The following is a 15,207-nucleotide window of genomic DNA, read 5'->3' as shown; positions in this document are numbered from 1 at the left end:
AAAAATATGACTTTGCTCCAGATGCCCCATTTGTCGATATTTTTCGACCCACCCCATACCTCCGATTTACGAGCCCCATTTGATATTATTGTTTCCCGCAAACCTCACATCGCTACTGTTTCTTCGCTATTTCAGGTGGTACTTTTAGGTGCCTCACGCGGTATATGTATATATGTATACAGGGTGTTGCAAAATACCTGTTACAACGCTTGGGAGGTGATTCTACAAGTAAAAACAAGGAAAAAATGTCATGTGAAAAAATGTCGAAATCGGCACCGTTTTCGAGTGACAGGCGTGCGAAAATCGCCTCACACCATGTGTAAAGTACAATAACTCAAGAAGGAAGAAATATAGCAATGTCGGAATAAAATAATACAAACAAAATCGTACCTGGTGAATACAATGGTGCATCAATTGAGGCCCAGTGTAAATTGCGCAAGGGGACTCTCAAAGAAAGTGGGGAATCCCCTGATGGAAAATACAAGAAATTTACTACTATCTTCTACATAATGTTGAGATCGGAATGTAGCCAGTAAAAAATGGCGACGTATGTCCACATGTCCCACTACTGCTGGGACACCGTCCCACACCCGGGAAATAGGAAAATAACTGCAAATCTCCTGTTGTACACGGTTCACATTGCGGTTCGAAGAAAAGAAACCAATTTGTCGCATGTCTCACTACTGCTGGGACACCATCCCAAATGGAAAAAAATACTGGAAAATCATAAAAAAAAGTTTTCAATCCCTTAATGTTGACACACTACTTTGCAGTACGAAAAACAAAAGTTAAACAATGGCCACATGTCGTTAGGCTGTACATATACTACAAGAGAGCTCCCCAAAGAAAGTGGGTAATCCTCGAAGGAATGAAGACGGAGAATGGCGAGAAAACGCACACAATGGCATGTAACATTTCCAGGCACAGCACATCTGGAAGGGATTCCACTGAGAAGCGCACAACCTCCGCACATGCAGATCGACGGTATGAAGTACAGCGATATCCAGCATCTTCACTCGTACCTTTCACTAAAGGACACTATGTGGTGCTGATAGGGGCTCACACAAACACCGGTATACTCAGAGACGTTGTTGAAAATGTCCGCCATTGACTTCAAGACAAAGATGGCATCGGCGAAGCACTGATTGTCTGGTACGTGCAAATACCTCTGGCATGTCACCAATTGTCCCAGCAGCGGCACTAACACGAGCAACGAGATCCTCAGCACTTTCCACAGGGGTTTCATACACGAGCCTTTTCATTTCTCCCCACACAAAGAAATCCAGTGGTGTGAGGTCGGGGGAACGAGGTGGCCACGGTAAAGGTCCACCCCTGCCAATCCAACGATCGCCGAAAATATCGTTGAGTAAGGCTCTGGCTCCCCGGTCGAAATGTGCGGGGCCGCCGTCGTGTTGAAACCAGATACGTTGTCTACCTGCCAGTGGCACGTTTTCCAAAAGTTCAGGTAATACGTCATGTAGAAACACCCGATAATTCCCACCACACAAAGTAGATGGCAAAATGTACGGGCCTATCAAGTGGTCACCTACTACGCCACACCACACATTCACTGCGAACCTATGTTGATGATGGCGCACAATGATTGCATGCGGATTGTCCATATCCCAGACGTGGCTGTTGTGGCTATTGAACATGCCGTCCCTGGTGAACATTGCCTCATCGGTCCACAAAACTATTGTTGGGAACTCTGGAATGGAAAGAGTTTGTTGCACGTACCATTGGCAGAAATCCATGCGTAGGGGAAAGTCCGTGGGCAGTATGTGGTGCACCTTATGCAATTTGTATGGGTGCAATCCCTCCTCTCGAAGAACGCGGAACACATTGCTATGGTGGGTTTGTTGAGTACGAGCAATGACACGTGTGCTGGTGTCAGGACGGTCTCGTATCGCGTCCAACACGTCCTCTTCAAATTGCACAGTGCGCACAGTGCGGGGTCTTCCACAATCCCACCTACGGGGTAGTAGAGATCCAGTTTCACGCAGTCGAGCATCAAGTCTTTGAAAGAGTGCATGTGCTGGTAATCGCCTATTGGGAAAACGTTCGTGATACAAACGACGTGCTTCACGGCTGTTTCGGTTTGCCTCTCCATAAACGAGATGCATATCAGCAAGCTCGTGGGTAGAGTACTCCACCATTGTCTTGTTCGAGAACTGCCCAGAAACAGGGGCACTTTCCCTCCGAGTGACGGATCACAACTACCGTGATTAGCACCCACGTAATGTCACACAGGTGTCCACGCAGTTGTTGCAAACCGAGAAAGAACACGGGAATACGTACTCTACGTACAGTATTCCTTAGCGCAATTCAACCATACACACACGCCAGAATAAACTCCACGCTGCGAGACGCAGAACAAGACAGGAAAAACAACGGTCGACTACAGTCTCTACGTAGTATCCACCAACACTAATACGTAACAGGTGACCTACACTCACAGCGCCTCTAGTGGAGCTTTCTGTACCAATTAGCTGAAATCAATCTGAGCGTAATTTGACGGCATAGCGTCATTTTCGAGTGAATTTCCTATTTCCCGAGTGTGGGACGGTGTCCCAGCAGTAGTGGGACATGTGGACATACGTCGTCATTTTTTACTGCCTACATTCCGATCTCAACATTATGTAGAAAATAGTAGTAAATTTCCTATATTTTCCATCGGGATTCCCCACTTTCTTTGAGAGTCACCTTGCGCAATTTACACTGGGCCTCAATTGCTGCACCATTGTATTCGTCAGGCACGATTTTGTTTGTATTCTTTTATTCCGACATTGATATCTTTCTTCCTTCTTGAGTTATTGTACTTTACGCATGGTGTGAGGCGATTTTCGCACGCCTGTCACTCGCAAACGGTGCCGATTTCGACATTTTTTCACATGACATTTTTTCCTCGTTTTTACTTGTCGAACCACCTCCCAAGCGTTGTAACAGGTATTTTGCAACACCCTGTATATATATGTGTACATATATACAGGGTGATTCTAAAGGTATAGTACAAACGAAAACCACAGATACCTCCCATGAAATAGAGACGAAAGTTCCCCTTCCACTTTGCCGAGAGATGCCTCCGTGAGGAGCTAGACAACGCCGAAAATGTGTGAAAATGAACTTCACACCTCTGTACAGCCAGTACCAGTGAAGATAGAAAGGCGGAACAAACGAAGTCAAAAGGAACACCAAAGTCGCCCATCCGAAAAACACTAGGCGGCAGCTGCGCAACGCATGCGCATGGGGTTCCAGAAAGGAAATAGGAGTGTCCCGCAAGACAAGTGAAGGGAAAGGGTGGCGATCGACAACGGTAGGGAGAAAAGAAGCTATGAAGCATGAAGTAACAATTGCACAGCGGGAAACAAACACCATGACTGAAGCAGAGCAGTCGAGAAAAGTAGTGCGGGGTTGCAGAACCACGGGAGGACGACGTAGGATGTAAAAACACACCGAGAATGCAAGCAAAGTGGTCCGTGACACTCGACAGGCAACAGACGCGTACATGGTTCGGGGCAGAAATGGCGGCGCTGGCGGTGCAGCGCAAGGGGAGTCCCCAAAACACAGTGGGGAGACACCGCAGCAAGAACAAAGCACGGTGAAACAAAAGAGAAAGAGGACCGGACGGGGAATGGTACCTGCCAAGGAGACAACAAATGCGGGACGAGGGATTCCCCGTAGCAGCACCGAGGGGATGTCACACAGAGGTCGTGCGCCAGCAGGACAAACACAGCAACTACGGGCACAGGAGGTTATTGCTAATGAAAGGTGCACGTACAGATAGGACCACGTACCCCGTACTGACGTTGTAACAAACGTCGTGATGGGGCCCAATCAGCCTCTTAGAAATGAAGCCGGAGACACATCACTGGGTGGGAGCGGCCGAAAAGCTGCTGGAGTGTCGTACGGACCCCACCACTCCGTACGGTGGACGACACTAATGGACGAGGTCGACAGCAGGTTGTTTTCGAACGTGCACCGTACCCTTGGTGAATCGGGTGTGTTACGTGCAGGCCATCATGTCGGTCACCCAAGACATGTGCGCACCGCGGCGGTCGAGGAGGACGTACTTGCTCGCGTGGACGACACACCGTCCACTAGCACCCGTAGCATTGCACATGCAGTGGGAGTATCACAGTCGACAGTGTGGCGTGTCCTTCATGATGATCTGCTGTATCCCTATCATCCACAGCGAGTCCACGCGTTGCAGGCTGGGGATTACCCACGACGTGTGGAATTCTCTCAACGACTGTTGCAGTTTTGTACCGACGATCCCCGTTTTTTGCGCCATGTGCTTTTCACGGACGAGGCAACATTCACCCGTGAGGGCATCTTCAATTGCCTAAACAGCCATGTGTGGGATTATGAAAATCCACATGCAGCAGTCGAGGTGCACCATCAGACCCAGTTTGCAGTGAATATCTGGGCAGGTATCATCGATGAACAGATTATCGGTCCATACCTGCTGCCACCATGTTTAAATGGCCGCCTCTATCGCACCTTTCTTGCATCAGTCCTTCCAGAGCTGCTAGAAGATGTACCCCTCAACGTGCGACATCGTATGTGGTTTCAATTGGATGGAGCGCCTGCACATTTTGATGGCATAGTGCGAACCCTTTTGCACCGTACCTACCCACAGCGCTGGATCGGCAGAGAGGGCCCCGTCCCCTGGCCCGCCCGTTCGCCTGACCTCACACCAATGGATTTCTTCTTGTGGGGCCATGTGAAAACACTCGTCTACGAGACCCCGGTGCCTGACAAGGAAACATTGGTAGCGCGGATACTTGCAGCATTGGCCGAGGTGTGTACCATGCCAGGGATTTTTGATAGGGTTCGCCAGAATTTCCTGCGACGTTGCAATGCCTGCATTGAATGTGGTGGTCGTCAATTTGGGCAACTTTTGTAACAACGTCAGTCCGGGGTACGACTACGTACTACGTACTATTCCTATCTGTAAGTGCACCTTTGCGTGGCAATAAACCTCCTGTGCCCGTAGTTGCTGAGTTTGTCCTGCTGGCGCACGACCTCTGTGTGACATCCCCTCGGTGCTGCTACGGGGAATCCCTCGTCCCGCATTTGTTGTCTCCTTGACAGGTACCATTCCCCGTCCGGTCCTCTTTCTCTTTTGTTGCACCGTGCTTTGTTCTTGCTGCGGTGTCTCCCCACTGTGTTTGGGGACTCCCCACGCGCTGCATGTGTTTGTTTCCCGCTGTGCAATTGTTACTTCATGCTTCATTGCTTCTTTTCTCCCTACCGTTGTCGATCGCTACCCTTTCCCTTCACTTGTCTTGCGGGACACTCCTATTTCGTTTGTGGAACCCCATGCGCATGCGTTGCGCAGCTGCCGCCTAGTGTTTTTCGGATGGGCGACTTTGGTGTTCCTTTTGACTTCGTTTGTTCCGCCTTTCTATCTTCACTGGTACTGGCTGTACAGAGGTGTGAAGTTCATTTTCACAAGTTTTCGGCGTTGTCTAGCTCCTCACGGAGGCATCTCTCGGCAAAGTGGAAGGGGAACTTTCGTCTCTATTTCATGGGAGGTATCTGTGGTTTTCGTTTGTACTATACCTTTAGAATCACCCTGTATGTATATATGTATATGTATATGTATATATATATGCATGGGATTGGAATCCCAACCTCTCTCCATATATATAATGTATGTATGTCTGTGTGGGGGGCTGCAGATATGTACGAAAAAATGCATGGATGCAAATATCCTGTCGCCTACCAGCACCGCTCCTGATGTTAAAATATACCAAGGAATGTAGAATTCGCATTTCCGCAGTCCACGTCAAAATAGTACGCAGAGCAAAGACCTTGAATGCAGGCCCAGAGACAAGGGGAAAGACCTTGACCTAGATTTTTTGGCAAAGGAGAGTCTGCTCGTCTCTTTCCCCGCCGTTCGACGCATTTTCTAGGCTCATTGGCTGCTATTTTGGGGCTCTCAATTTCGGTAAAACGTCTCGCTCTTGACCGAGTTTGTTTTTTCCTTGCCGAGCGCAAAGAAGCTGTAGTATCAATAAACATCGACCCTGAAGCAGTGTTGCCACAATCGGAAAGCACAATTTCCCTTTTCATCCAAATTTTCCCTTCAACTTGGAAACACTGAAATTATCAACACAAAATTGTGCGAACTACATTGTCGTAGAATTGTTACTATTTTCATTGACTCATGACTTTCTAGAAACACCCAAATATCAACTTCTGTTCTACGTAGTACACTCTGGACTGTTTTTTGCAGACTAACGAGGCTCTGGCGTCTGGATTCACACCAAATATAATCCTTCGTAGGGCTTTTGTTGTGTGCTGTCCATATCTGTGAATGTACCCGTCATTCATCACCAGTGGCGGCGATTGGGTTCCAAAAAAGGGGGGCAAGGTGCCAAATCTGCGGGGGCAAGGACAGTATATTTCCCTTTGTAGATAAGGTTTAGCATAGTGCGGGGAAGGAGCAAAAGTGGCGAAAAAAGGGGGGGCAGTTCTCGCCCCACCAAATATGCGCCACTGCTTATCACTATTGATCCTCATTCTCGTGATTAGTCTAAAGTGGCAAAAAAGCGAAGTCAAATAAATTAACTCAATCAATGACTCATATAAAATATAACTTCATAGAAATATTAGGATGGGCCGCATGAGAAAATAAGAAGGGAATAATAGGCAATGAGGATTATTAATATAACAATTGTACAAGTTGCGAAAAATTAATACTTAATAAAAATATGTTCCAGCTGAGTTATTGCAATTCAGTATTTTTTCAACGTTAGATCATGACGAGAAGGTACTTGTTGTGCCCAAGCCTTTATAAAATTTTAATTGTGGTTCATTTTGGAGAGGGAATAAATTATGTGACATAAAGAACATATATTTCACACTAATGAGTTTTAATTTATCTTCAAATTATAAAATATCTTTAAATTTTCCCATAATTTTGATATTTTTATGAAATTTCCCTTTTCGCATAAAATTGTCTCAATTTTCTTGTGCCGAGAGAAAAAATTACCTTTACGTGGCAACACTGCCCTGAGTAGAGAAGAAAAAAGTGTTTTGTGGCAAACACAAAATCTTAAAGAAGTCGAAGCAAGCTTATGTACGTACGTCATGGTATTACCAGACTCGTTTTCAAAAATATTACGACACAGGTTTCCTCTAAGTAGACAGGATGAAACTTATTTCCGCAACAGAAATGTATATTTATTTCCGTGTGAAAGGAAAGCAATAACGTAATCTTTATCTAAAGGGGTCAGAATCGAAAAGTTATGCCTTTAAATGTGATGGATATATTGAAATCTTGTTTACGTGTCAACCGAAGAGTGTTTTCTTGCAGACAGAAAAGTTATATGAAAGAAGTGACAGAGAATGGGAATAGATAGAAGAGAGAAGGAAAGACAGAAAGACAGATACAAGTCTGCAAGAGAGATAGGCGAGGAAGAGAAATAAACAAAACAGAGGGAGACGGAAGGAAGACAAATAAAAAAACAAGAGAGAGAGGCGAGAAAGAGAAATGAAGAAGACAGAGGGAGAACGGAAGGAAGACATAAAAAACGAGAGAGTGGCGAGGAAGAGAAATGAAGAAGACAGAGGGAGAACGGAAGGAAGACAAATAAAAAACGAGAGAGAGGCGAGGAAGAGAAATGAACAAGACAGAGGGAGAACGGAAGGAAGACAAATAAAAAACAAGAGAGAGGCGAGGAAGAGAAGTGAACAAGACAGAGGGAGAACGGAAGGAAGACAAATAAAAAAGCAAGAGAGAGGCGAGGAAGATAAATGAACAAGACAGAGGGAGAACGGAAGGAAGACAAATAAAAAACGAGAGAGAGGCGAGGAAGAGAAATGAACAAGACAGAGGGAGAACGGAAGGAAGACAAATAAAAAAACGAGAGAGAGGCGAGGGAGAGAAATGAAGAAGACAGAGGGAGAACGGAAGGAAGACAAATAAAAAACAAGAGAGAGGCGAGGGAGAGAAATGAACAAGACAGAGGGAGAACGGAAGGAAGATTAATAAACAAACAATACAGAGAGAAAAGGGGGAATAAATATAATTAGATAAGATAGTGAAAGGAAGGAAAATAAACACTCGCATACGAGAGAGAAGGGGAAGAAGATAAACAAAATACAAAAGGTAAGGACAATGGTGAAAAAGACAGAGACAGGAAGAATGCAAGATAAATGGAGAAACAAGGCAGGCAGAAAGAGATATGATAGAAAGGAAGGAAACTAGACAGACACGCAAATAAATTAAGAAACAAAAGATACACACACACACACACACACACACGCACATAGGCATCGGGAGAGGTGGTCGAACAGGTCTGAAAATTTGTATCGTTGCAACTTACGAAAACTGATAAATATTTTCCCCTGGCTTTTAAAGGTTGTTTTTGAACCAAGTATGTAAAATTTAATAACGCAATATAAGAATTATGCATTTCAGTACATAAACTGTTCGAAGTGTAAAAATATAATAAAACACAGTAGTGTTGGATCTAGTTGGATGTCTCCAAGAATGCAATAACAGCAATAGGATTAAAATTGGTTTATTATATTAGCGTATGTGAATAATAGGATAATAATAATCATAACACAATACTAATAATTAGCATTCTTATTAATTCTGCTATTAAACTTTTAAAAATGGGCCCCCCCTACAATTTTTTTGGCGACGCCCATGCACACGCACACACACAAAGAAAGAAGGGGCTAAAGCAGAACATGAGAGGAAAATGATAGAATATGATAAAAGAAGAGATTAAGTACTCACAGAGAACGATATACGAACAATGAAAAAAGAGGACAGTACTCAAAAGAGAGATACGAGAAGGATATGACAGAACAATAGTCCAAATAAAATCGTAAAGAGCTCCCATATATACACCCAAATATGTAACTGAAATACCTAAACAAGTCTAGACAATACCACATATGAAGATCTTCTGTTCAGTGCTATTAATATATCATTACGAGCATGTATCGAGTCATGACATGTAGACTAGACTAAAAATGCTTTTTCGAACATAAAAGAGAAACATAGAAAGCTAATTTCTAAATTGACGGGGATGCTGCATTTTATGAACCCAATCGTCACTTTGTTAACATAATTATTATTAATAACTTTCACCGAAGATACAAAACATAATCTTGTATGAATACAATTGACTTCCAAGTTGTGCTGATGCGTTACACTTTTATAGTAAAGACAGTTTGAATGGTGAAAGTGTTGCCTTGATATATTCATTCTGAAACTCATTGGTGCATTTTAACTTCAGTGTGTATATACTTCCCTACACTGACAACAGCATAAGTGTTGATAAGTCTAATGCCAGCAGAGATGTCCGCACGTTGAAATTGCAGGCTAACCCCCTCCCCTCAACCCTTAAATCATATACTCGTTACATATTCCATTTTATATTATTATTATATTTAAATAATATAATAATATAATATTAATTATATTAATGCGTACTATAGGTTTTTGATGGGGAAAAGTGACAGACAAATACCATATTGCCGGTGTATAAGACTCACCATCTTTCTTGAACACATTTTTGAGGGAAAAGCTTTATCATTGAATTTAAAATTAGTTTTCAGTATTTCAAAAAATAAAGTAATAAGTAGGTTTACTTTCAACAAATAACATACCTAATCTAACTAGGAAAGAATACATTTTAATCTTCTTTGTCACACACAGCAAGGAAGCAAGAAAGAAATCGTCTAACTCGGAACAGAAATATTTCCAGAAATCAATGTAATCGAAAACTGAGTATCGGTGTATAAGACGCATCCTGTTTTTCAGACCTATTTTTGAGGAAGAAAGTGCACCTTCTATGCCAGCAAATATGGTATATCTTGTACATAAGTTTTGTCCAGAGGTATTTGTTCACACCTTACGTGTAAGGAAACTTTCCATGATACTCGTATCTGATGATCAATATACGTATTATATATGTATTGTGTATGTTATATATATATATATATATATATATATATATATATATATATATATGTTATGTATGTCATATGTATATTTAATTGGTATGGGACGAAAGTTCTGAAGCGTCCTTTGACGCCCAAGGTGGGTGTAGAAAAGGCAAATCATCGTCGGTACTGAGAACGGGCATTGGTTCTCGAGAAATGACGTCGATTTTGAGAACCATGAGTAGAAAAAATATTTTTTTCTTAACACTGATAAATGGTAATTGAAACCAAATAAGTCAAATGTGTATGTTATTATAATTTAGAGGATTATACTTTCTTTGGATAAGAAGAATAAATGAACATGTCTTCTAGTATTATTGTTTGTTTTTGGATTTCTCCGGTATTTTGTTCTAAATAATAACAATAACCCTACCCGACCTGTATGTCCCGTTATCAATTCCATCGAATCATCCCTTTCATCGCGATTAGCCAAAAGTAAAAGTAACAAAAATGCAAATAATTCTCAAACTTGACGTCATTTCTTGTGACCCAATGCCGTTCACTACACCTGATGATTCACCTTTATGTATCCACCTTGTCCCTATTGAAAATTACATTGAATATGACTCAAAAAACATAAAAGAAATACTGAATAATGTGATGAATAGAATTATTGTCTTAGTGTTAAACCATACGCATCTGTACGTTATTCAATATTGATTATATCAGCGGAAAAATGTTTTTGTCGAGTCAATTTTTAAAATTGAAAGTAATTGTAACTGATTAATCGGATTTATAAATAAACTCAATTTTAGTGTAAACAAACGGAAGTCGTAAAGTAGGAAGCTAAATTAATAAAAGCGGATGAAATACACGAAAACAGATATGTATGTATATACTATATAGCCTATAAGATTAAGTACTTAGAGAAGTTCACACAAGGACAAATCTATTAACCTAGAGAGATAGTAACTTCAGGACAAGTGAGGCTCGTAATATTTTTATGTTCACTTTGCGAAGATATATCGAAGACGAGTTAAGATAAGCAAGAAACATTCAAGTGTTTGCTTTGTGCGACCTTGAACTTCCGCAATCGATCACGTGCAAGAGGCAAAAAACTACAATGCGTGCAGTTGTGTCATGTGGAGACATCAGTTTTGTTTCCCTCGTTGCAAGCAGGAAGAAAAATGAAAAAATCTTCGCATGAAAGGCTAGAGAGGCGTTTTCATTTGCTAGGCGTCACGTGGGATGATGACGCTAGCGTGCGCAACGCATACTACTCCTGGTACAGCTCCGCAGGGTACAGGGTTGCCAACCTTATTAACATTTCACTACTCATAGATTTTTTTTAACAAGTCGGCTTGGTGACACAGTGTAGACCCCGGATTTTTATGTAATATTAAAGTTCAAAATATGAACATAAAAAATATGTATAATCAAAAGGCAAATTTTAAGGACATAAGTTGTTCAAATTAAAATTTGTAAATTTATAAACTCGAAAAGCACAGTAACGTGTACATGTATAAGAAACCAATTTTGTCAACTATTAATTACTTTTCACATCGCAAATTATTATAGAATATGAAAATATGTAAGCGAGCTCTTTGTAACTCTCGAAACAAATTGTCCCGAGTTCGATACCCGCTGGAGGCACGTAGTGGTTCGGATCCCACTTTAAACTGTAGGCCCAGTCCCGATTAGCCTTACTGTGCACCAATTCAATCAATCGAAACAAATTCTAAGTAAAAAGCATCTACGAAGAGAACAATCGAATGAAACATAGCTACTTTGGTACTTTTGTACAGTGGGATCCATGAGTATTACCGTGCAAATTGTCCATGACTATTTTCATTAACTTTTCTCTTGCATCCTATATGTTTATAAGCGATGGATTTTTATGTATGCTGGTGCAGAAGTTGTCAACAGCTTGTTTTGAGTTTTCTTTTAATTCTTGAAGCTCTTATTGGTTCAAATAAAGTGGACGAACATGGTGATGGACAATTTGCACGGTAATACTCATGGATCCCACTGTACAAGGGAACATATTATGTAACTTGTACAGGAAAGTAGCTTTCTTGTCCACCGATGCCAAGTTTCTATGTGCTTTGCCTAAACCTAAAAGCGAAACGAAAATACGTAACCAGAAAGGGGGGGGGGAGGGAGTAACTCCAGCATCTTTCTATAAATAACAACAGATCCCGTATTTTTTTTGGTCTTCAGCCTGTCTTTCGACTTGGCAGTCAATTTTAGGTGGCCGTAAGCACTATGCATCTCATTGATTAGAAAATATGACATCACATGAGCTACAAATTTTCTTCATCATATTTCAGAGATCGAAAATATAGGAAAATGGATAAAGATAGGGAAAAAATACCGAAATATGTTGTTTTAAGTAACGTAAGTTAGCAAATGTGTAAAATACAGCGTGCGAATTAACGGGGGTGCCGGGGATTCCCCCACCACAACAAATGTTGTCCCTGGCAAAGAGAAAAATATCTTTATCCCTGCCAGGGATGTTATCATCCCCCTCAAAGCAAATGGAATTGAAAAGCATATACGCTTAACTAGTATATAACAAACACAATTGAAAAATCACCCGTGTTCGTTAATGGTCCTGCCGGCCCCCGTGGCGAAGTGGTTAGCACATCGCGGTACGGCGCCAGGGATTCCGGGTTCGAATCCCGGCCTGGGCATGGATGTTTGTGAGTGTCCATTCATCAATTTCAACATATCATTAGCCTACTCATCCTAATCTTCGGAATTTAGCTAAAAGTGGCTAAAAAGCGAAGTAAAATAAAGCAAGTGCAGCCATCAATGATTTCCCTATGGAAATGTATGAAGCCTTAAAGACAGACACCATTCTGCGAATGACTAATCTCACCGAACCGAGACAAGAGTAGTAGATAGAATAGAATAGAATTTTGGTCAAATATTCGGTAGTACCACAGATAAGGATATATATATATATATATATATATATATATATATATATATATATATATAGTATCCTTAACTGTGGTAGTACTATAGTTACTATAGTTCGATAGCTCTTTTTGTGTACGAGTTTGAGTTTTCTAATAATGTAAATATACCAGGTGGTTATAATTAAAGTGACGGTGTTCAGAGTGGTACAGCACGGGCTGTAATGAGAGTAGCAGTCTGAAACTTCGTAGATATGATAATGAAGCAATGCGCTCGCGAATTATGCAAAAAAAAAAAAAAAAAAAAAGTTCCAATTCTCGCCACCAGGGTAAAAAATGGCGCTGTAAGCAGTCGAAACGTGGAATTTTCCGTAACTCTGACGTCAAAGTCGGTGACATTGCCTAACCATTGTGTGAGCTCCCTGGTTGTCATTGGTGACGCTTGTTGCTTTTTCTTTTAGTAATGTTCATGTAATTCGAATAGTGAAATTGTAGCGATATTTTATTACAAAGAGTATTGTTTTCTGCGATTTATAGTGTTTTTCCTGTAACTATACCACGTTTTGACTGCTTACAGCGCCATTTTTTACCCTGGTGGCGAGAATTGGAACTATTTTTTTTTTTTGCATAATTCGCGAGCGCATTGCTTCATTAGCATATCTACGAAGTTTCAGACTGCTACTCTCATTACAGCCCGTGCTGTACCACTCTGAACACCGTCACTTTAATTATAATCACCTTGTACTAAGTATTTCTAAATTACGTGTAAATATTATCACAAGATAACTAACAAGGCAAAGCCATGCCCCCCCTGAAAAATGAATGTCCACAAGAAGAAGTATATATTTCACACACAATTTCATTTCAGTCACAGGAATTCATGTTAATTTTTTTATAAGAGCGTTAAAGGAACATGATAATTTCAGACTGAAGCAGTGTTTTTTTGAGGGTGCATTACTATTATGGGGGAATATGCCACACTCCCCCCCTCTGGCAAAAATCCTGCGGACGTCCATACAGGCACTGAAACTTCACAGAAATTTGACCCAGATATTGATTTATCTAACCCTCATGCAAATTTCCTCATCCCTCTAAACGTTTGCAAAGGTCCAAATTTTGGTCAATTTGCCTCCTCTCCCCAGGTGGAGATTTATTGACAAACCCCTGTTTGTTGTATACTGTAAGGGGTACTTTTCATATTCTTTCTGTATGTTTTATAAATTTTACTTTGGCGAAAGTACTTACTCAAGGTTAGTCACTAAAAGTGATGTTAAAGTGACTTGATGTGCGTTACTACCGAGTTATCACTACCATAGATATTTTCATGCCTTCAAATTTTAGGGATATTGCAGAAAGTTAGTTGGCAACATTGTTCGCATGGAGTTGCGAGCAGGCGCGTGAATGGCGCTCCTGTCGCTATCGTTTTCAATGAACCGTGTCGTCTGCCGAGTCTCAGATTGCTTTCAGCGTGTTGTGCAAGTGCGTGTGTTGTCCATCAGGTGTTAGTGCGTGCGTACGTGGGTGTCAAGATTTCTTGAGGCAGGTGAGCGTTTCCGATTTCTTACTTTAGCCAAGTTGGCAGAGAACTGTTGTTTAATTTTGTTTTAGACGAAATTTTGGGTTACCTCATTTGGACTGTCATTTTTGGGTACGCGCCTGACCGGTATACGGACCGGCAACTGAGAATATCCCACGAAATCTTGAACATTGAAGTGCGGGCCCTGTAATAAAAAATATATGGGGCCGTGGGACCCGACCCCACCCAATAATTTGTCATCATATTAATATTATGTTATTAATCTTATTATATATTTGTTATCGTGATTAGTGGCGGAGGGCTTATTGAAATAGGTAAATAACATTAAAAAGAAGCAAGGGTGCTTTGTTGGTGAATTAATATTATGATGCATGGAAGGATGATTCATGTTGCTCCCCTGTGCAGATGATATCAATAGTTTGTCAGTTTAAATCCACTTTATGCGCCGATAGGCTAATCGGGACTGGACCTACAATTTAAAGTGGGGCGGGGCCGTTTACCCACTGCACCCCCTCAAGAATGACGTCCAATTTTTATTTAATCGACAAATTTCAATGTTTTATGTAATGTAAAAGTGGTTCCAGCGTTAGGAAAGCACAAATAACAGATATTTGATCCCAAACAATGGCCCACGTAAGTTAAAACCTGCAATTTCGGAGTACTTTCGCCGCTTTTCTTAGTAAAATCTGTTTGTATATACACTAAAATAGCGAAAGAACACGCTGAGAATAACTAACAGTGCCAAACCTAGCAATCCTAACGTAACTACGTAAAATTAGAGCTGGTGCTGTGGAAAGTCATTTTGGGTGCTATATTCACCTGCGCAAAGCCTTCGGG

At 41.5% G+C, this 15,207-nt stretch overlaps 1 protein-coding gene across 2 annotated transcripts in view; it reads left to right on the top strand.

Annotated features, from left to right (window-relative positions):
• The window catches only part of LOC145980038 (oxidative stress-induced growth inhibitor 1-like), a 175,061-nt gene that overhangs the window by 107,604 nt on the left and 52,250 nt on the right, over positions 1 to 15,207 (top strand). The window contains exon 1 of one of the 2 annotated variants that reach the window (XM_083113015.1): positions 14,274 to 14,376. The exons of the other annotated variant lie outside the window; for it this stretch is intronic. The gene's annotated coding sequence lies outside the window, so the exon portion shown is untranslated. Of the gene's footprint in view, positions 1 to 14,273; positions 14,377 to 15,207 lie in introns of those variants that run through there. 2 annotated transcript variants of the gene reach the window in all.

The sequence above is a fragment of the Lepisma saccharinum genome, chromosome 27 (genome assembly GCF_977018435.1).
Source record: "Lepisma saccharinum chromosome 27, izLepSacc3.1, whole genome shotgun sequence".
Taxonomy (NCBI): domain Eukaryota; kingdom Metazoa; phylum Arthropoda; class Insecta; order Zygentoma; family Lepismatidae; genus Lepisma; species Lepisma saccharinum.
This window is presented reverse-complemented; position numbering and strand designations above follow the sequence as displayed.